The 6,000-nt window shown below is 42.8% G+C and overlaps 1 long non-coding RNA gene across 3 annotated transcripts in view; it reads right to left on the bottom strand.

Moving 5' to 3' along the window:
- Positions 1 to 238: 238 nt before the first annotated feature.
- Positions 239 to 6,000, bottom strand: part of LOC309876224 — a 33,680-nt gene continuing 27,918 nt past the window's right edge. For 2 of the 3 annotated variants that reach the window (XR_014317136.1, XR_014317137.1), the window contains one exon: positions 239 to 3,997. This is a non-coding gene — a long non-coding RNA (uncharacterized lncRNA). The remainder of the gene's footprint in view (positions 3,998 to 6,000) is intronic. The other variant, XR_014317135.1, reaches the window with a different exon arrangement.

Raw genomic sequence — 6,000 nt, 5'->3', positions numbered from 1 at the left:
CATTGTATTACAGTGACTGTTTGGATCAAGGGATCACGTATATTCTTGACATCTTTTCCCTTCATATTCTGTGGAAACCATGAAGAGGTAGAAACAACTTTTTTTTTTTTTTTTCCCTGTAAATTGTGTAATAATGTGCAAGTTGAATCCTGCACCTTCATGATGTTTGGAGGCTGGACTTCACAACTTAAAAATTCTTTCAACATTGTTTTTTATTTATATAGTGATAAACATAGGTGTTCATAAGTAGCATAAATTGATATGAATCAGTAGAAAATATTATATATAGAAATTATATGGCTGTCAGAATGGGTTGGGAAAAAAAGAGAAGATTATTGAAGGAGTATGAAGTTTTTCAAAATGGGATATTATTTATATCTGAAAAACACCTTCCAGAGTCCAAGGCTTTTGACCCAGTAACCATCACTTTTTTCACTGGAATAACATTCCTATTACTTAAAACACAAAATGTGTCTCTCCATCTTGCAGCACCTGCTGTGCCCAAGGAAAAAGTAATGTCCTATGTTATCAAAATTGCTTTCTTCTATTTTAGTAAATGTAGTAGAGAAAATGAATTCTGTAGTCCTGTTTGATAGTATGTGCTTACAGGGCAAATGATGCTTTCTGAATATAGGTGGGTGCCTGAGAAAACACAGCTGCAGAACTGGAGTCTAAACATATCGTTTTGTATTTATTGTTGACTACATAAGGTGTGTGCCACAATATGTTTATGCTTCACATTGCCAACCGTGCAAAGGGGCTGTTGCAGCTATGTACATCCACATCCAGACGTTATCATATGCACATTACCTAAAACTTTGCCTGTGTCATCAGGCAAACAGCAGTAAAGATAGAAAAGAGGATTGCTCATTGGATCCATGTTTTCAGTGTCCTCTTGCTGTTCTTTTTGCAAGTAAGAGCAGCATGGCTGTGGGGGTGTTGCAGTATTGTGGGGAGGTCAAAGAAAATGATTGATCTTAGAGGAATGCCTTCTTCATAAAGTTCTGTTCTCTCATAGCTGAAACATAGGTTGTTAATCTTTCCTCTTCGGTAAATAAGGGAGCATGGTAATGTATCTTAGTGTCAGAGCAGGTTTTTTTGTGTGTCTGTAGTGTCTCTCATTCTAGTTCTGTGCATTAGACTAGTTCGGGTGTGTGCCAACATAATCTTCTGTGGCCATCTTCTCTTCTGATGTGACTCCTTCTTCAAAATGTTGTGGGCAGTCATCTTCTGGGTGGCTGCTCTGTGTGTGGTTTCCCCATTATATTAGTAGTAAAGCCAACTGTCAGTTGTGAATCTTCGTGCCCTCCTGGCCCGCTTCCCCAGCTTTGATTGGCAAATCTTCCTCTCTTTCATAATTAGTGATTGAATAGGGTTTGCTGGAAGGAGTGAGAGAGTAGATCTGCAGTGTTTTGAAAATTGGACTTGATGTGTATGATGCTAAAATCAATTTTGTCAAAGCTATTGATGAATAAAACTTTAGTGATTTTTTTCCTTTTTTGATTAAACTTAACTCTTCCTGTACAAGCTTATTAGTCATCTTACATATATCTCAAGTATAATAGCTGTAACTGTTAAGACAATAATTAAACTTCAAAGCTGTATTATTGAAGGCTCAGCAAGAACACCCCAAAGCAAAAGAATTTGCAGTTAAGACTATACAAATCCATCCTTAACTAGTCCACAGTGAGTAGGGATTATGTAGCACAGTAATAGCATTTGCTGTAAAGAGGATACCTGCAAAATCTAGACAACGGACTGTGCAGAGTACAGAATCTGGCTGAATGTTCCAGGATTATGATTTGGGGATTTTCTTTATTTCTTCTAATAGACATGGCTTTGCCTTAAAGGGTGTAGCTGAAATTCACTTTAGATAAGCAGGACTCTTCGGTCCAGAATTTTGCCTTGACAGTCATCTGTAAAAAATGTTAGCTGATGTTTCATTCCAAAATAATGAACAAAAGACTCGATTCTGCTGTTGGATCTGGGTTTATGAATCATCAAAAAGTGCATTAACCTATGCGTGTGGGTGGCTAACCGCAGCGTGTGCCCCGAGCTGTTGCACCATCAGGACTGTAGAGTCGTCCAGGAGGGTGGACAGCTTTGTGCGTCTTCCCTGTCTGTGCTGAGATATGGTCCAAGAGGGAGGTGGATTGACCAAAACTGGGGAGACCATAGACCTCCGTGCTAGTTAGTCATACCCTGCTGTCCGAGATGGGCATCTCTGGAGCACATTGCTTGGGTGTAACTCATTGCATGAGCCTGATGGAATAAATATGGCATCTAAACATCTCCAAGTATGCAGTCAGGAGAGAGGGGGGCTGGTCATTTAAAACATCTCTCTACTTGCTTAGATACTTGGGCAGAAACTCAAAAGATGTCTAAACTTGTCTGGAAGACTTCTTTGTGTCCTTAAAGCAGGAATTACAGATTCTCTTTTTGATGCAATGACCTGTTTCACCGCAGATATTTACCTTCTTTTCTTTCCTTGTTGCTCAGTTTTTTTCCCTATATATATTTTTTTTTTCCTTCTTTGTTCTTTCTCCCACTTCTAGGAGGAATTGTGGAATAGCATAGTACAATTTAAACATATATATATATATATATTTGGAACAACCAGTGTTTTCCATGCATACTCAGCTGCCAGCTTTTCATACAAAGGAAAGCTTGAAGGAAGAAGCTCTACTGAGCGGAGGTACAAGAAGAAGTAATTCTTCAGATGGTGCGTAGTTAAGCTGGAGATGCTTGCCTCAGTTATTATGGATGCTGCAGCTCAAGGGGGTGCAGGACGGGTTGGTGACAAATAAATTTGTTAGAGATGCTAAATGTATAGGAACATATGTTTCAGGGAGTTCATGAGCCACAAACTTTTGGAGCCTGGAAGAGCTTTTGGGAAAGTATCCCTGTGCTTACCTTGTTCTGGCACCTTCTTTTAGTTATTGCCATGGGAATTGGATGGATCTTTGGTCTGATGCCATTATGGCCATTTATACTGGAGGGGAGGCCTGGCCCAGAAGAGTTTTCTGTGTGTGTAGATTCCTTGGAAATACCATCATGGATTTTATTGCCTCTCAGAAGCAGTGAGAGCAGAGTGGGAGATTCAGCATGTTAGCACTTCATTAATAACTTATCAAAAACTTCCTCCATCTTATCTCGTCATTGTTCTCCCATATTTTGTGTCACAAACGGATGCGGTGCTCTGTGGGTATCAGACCCGGTGGAGCATTACCTGTGCTCACTGCAGAGACTGAGCTGGGGAGTGGGTGCGAGCAGTGGAAGTGCTGCTTCCCACGGGAGGGCAAAGCTTGCCCAGGGCAAGGCTGGCTGCGCTCTGGGCAGTGGGAAAAAGGGAGTACAGTTAGTGCCATTTTTGGGGGCTGTCCCTGCAGACTGATTTCACAGTAGCTGAACTGCGTCAAAAGTGCGAAAGAGGAGAATAAACCGATCATGGGATAGGAATAAGTGTCCCCCTTTTGCCTCCTTACCTGTTCCCAGTGGCTTCAGTGAGGGAGCTCAGAGGCTGGCCCTAAGCATTCGGCAAGGAGGCAAAGAAAAAGCAGAGAGGAACCCATCACTGCCTGCTGGTAGGGAAGCTGAACGAGGGCTTCTTAAACCCTCTGCCCTGTGCTTTCTTTGTGAGATGCCACATTCAAAGGATGTTTCCAGCTCTGTGTCTTTCCATCTGGGTTGTTCCTGTCTTTCTGCAGATCCCCCCTGAAGAATGCACGGACATTATTGGGGTTCTGGGAAGTTCAGTGGTTTGCTTTCACTGAAAAGCTGCTCCCCTCCCTCCCTGGAGCAGCTGAGCTCCTGTGGGGGGAGGCTTCTTTCCTCACCCACCGAGATGAGTTGATGTCTGTAGGCTGCAGATACTCCCTAGGCTGATGTTGCGTGCTGCCACAGCAGCAGCCGGGGCTTTTCTCTGCTGCAACAAGTGTTGCCTCTTGACGCTGCCTCCCCTGAGGGATCATTAGCAGGGTGGAGGCTATTTTCTTTCCTAGAAACAGGAAGAAAAGAAGAGGATGAGATGGGAGGCCTGAAACAATCTAGAATTAGATTACACTGTGAACTCAATGACATCAGCTCCCTTCAGTCTTCCCACCCATTTGCTCTCACAGCATTTCTATTTAGGCTGAGCAGGATCTGACGATACCTATAATGTTGTGCTAATTCCTTGGTGGTTAATTGGGTCCAAAGCAGAGGCCCAGAGCTGCCAGCCCCACTCCCTGTACTGTGGAGCCCATAGTTTAATTAAGTGCATGTTGCACTGCACAGGCAACTGGATCTAACAGGCCCAAAAGCACTGGACTGCAGAGAACTTCAACTGTTGTCAAGGGACAGAATCACCTTGAAATCTAGTAAATTAAAACCAAACCTAAAAGTAGTAATAAGGTTTGCAGCTTCTGTTGTAAGAGATCTGTCTCTCGCTTGCCCCCCTTCCCTCCTTTGTGCCTAGCTACCCACAAAGCTGTTAGGTTCACAGAATACATTCACCTTTACTGTAACTGAAGGTCAGTGCTTGTTATTATTATTATTATTTTTGTTAAAGACTGACCAAAGAAAAGCAAAAGTAAAACGGCTCCTGTGGAATGAAGAAAACTAGCTCTGTGCTTTATGGCTATAATCACTTCTGAGAAGGACGTGCTTTTGTTGGTTAGGATTGACCTGGCCTCTGCCTAAATGGGAGTCTTGTGCTTTGAGAGGGGAGGACTGCAACTGTGTGCCATGAGACCAGGGGGCAAGTGGCACCAGCCAGTGCTAACTGCAGAGCGCTCAATCCTGTTGAATTTAGGGAGTGAATCTGTCCACACATTGCCAGCTGGCCAGGTCCTAACATCTCTTGCATCCAGGCCCCTGCAGAAATAAGAATGTGGAATCAAAGAACATGATGAGTGGGACTCCTCTCTTCTCTTCTCTTCTCTTCTCTTCTCTTCTCTTCTCTTCTCTTCTCTTCTCTTCTCTTCTCTTCTCTTCTCTTCTCTTCTCTTCTCTTCTCTTCTCTTCTCTTCTCTTCTCTTCTCTTCTCTTCTCTTCTCTTCTCTTCTCTTCTCTTCTCTTCTCTTCTCTTCTCTTCTCTCATAAAATACTTTAGTACACAAATAACTATTTGCTATTACTATTAATTATTTAATCCTTTTATTGCTAGCTCGTTTCTGCCACAGTTATTCCTCACATTTTGTGTATATGTGGCCTGTGGGACTATGCCACTTGGTCATGCATGATGTGATTCATTTTTGGCACTAGCAAAGGTCAGAATAAATAAAATAACAAATTTCCCTTTGAATAAAAGTGTTTTTTAAAAAGATAACCAGGCAAAAGTAGAGGAAAAAAAAGTGGAAGGCCAGTGTTTCTAAGTCTTGACAGGCGTGAAATATTTTCCGAGGAAGGGAAAGAAAGGGCTAAGAAACTCTTTGGTTTCTTTCAAACTGTTCCATCAGAATCTCGGTGCCAGCTGGAGACAGCATGGATCCCCACGTGCAGGAACCTGGGATTTGCTTGGAGGGAGGGAATTGTAGGTCACAGTTTAATCTGATCACAGATGCAAACCAACACAGGTGCTGTTGATTCCCCAGAGGGGCTGGAATAAATTCAGTGTCACTGCATAAACCACAGTGTTGTGAAGCTGGCACTTACCTTTCTGACCTTGCAGACAACATCTGCTTACTCAGGCTTTGTGTCTCGCTCCTAAAATTACTCTTGCCACAAGCCACGTTTCCTGCCTTTCAGAGAGCGCTCCGTGCCTCTGCATGCACAGCGGTGCCTTTAGATGGCTTTTGTGCTATGCAAATTGCCTTCTCACTGGGATGGTTCACTCCGAGGATTTAACCTGTGGACCCGTGCCAGAACTTCCGATCTCCGAAGACATGGATTCTGGACTGAGGATTTGAATATGGATTTTGCTTCCTACCAGTGTAATACAATAAAAGAAACCTTTGGTTAAGAAAGCCTACAATTTGTGGGATGGAGATCGGTTCCAGATCCCTGTTCTTTTCCAAAGTT

This window comes from Aythya marila (genome assembly GCF_965140915.1).
Source record: "Aythya marila genome assembly, chromosome: 3".
NCBI lineage: Eukaryota > Metazoa > Chordata > Aves > Anseriformes > Anatidae > Aythya > Aythya marila.
The sequence above is the reverse complement of the archived record's forward strand: the minus strand, read 5'-3'. Positions and strand labels throughout refer to the sequence as shown.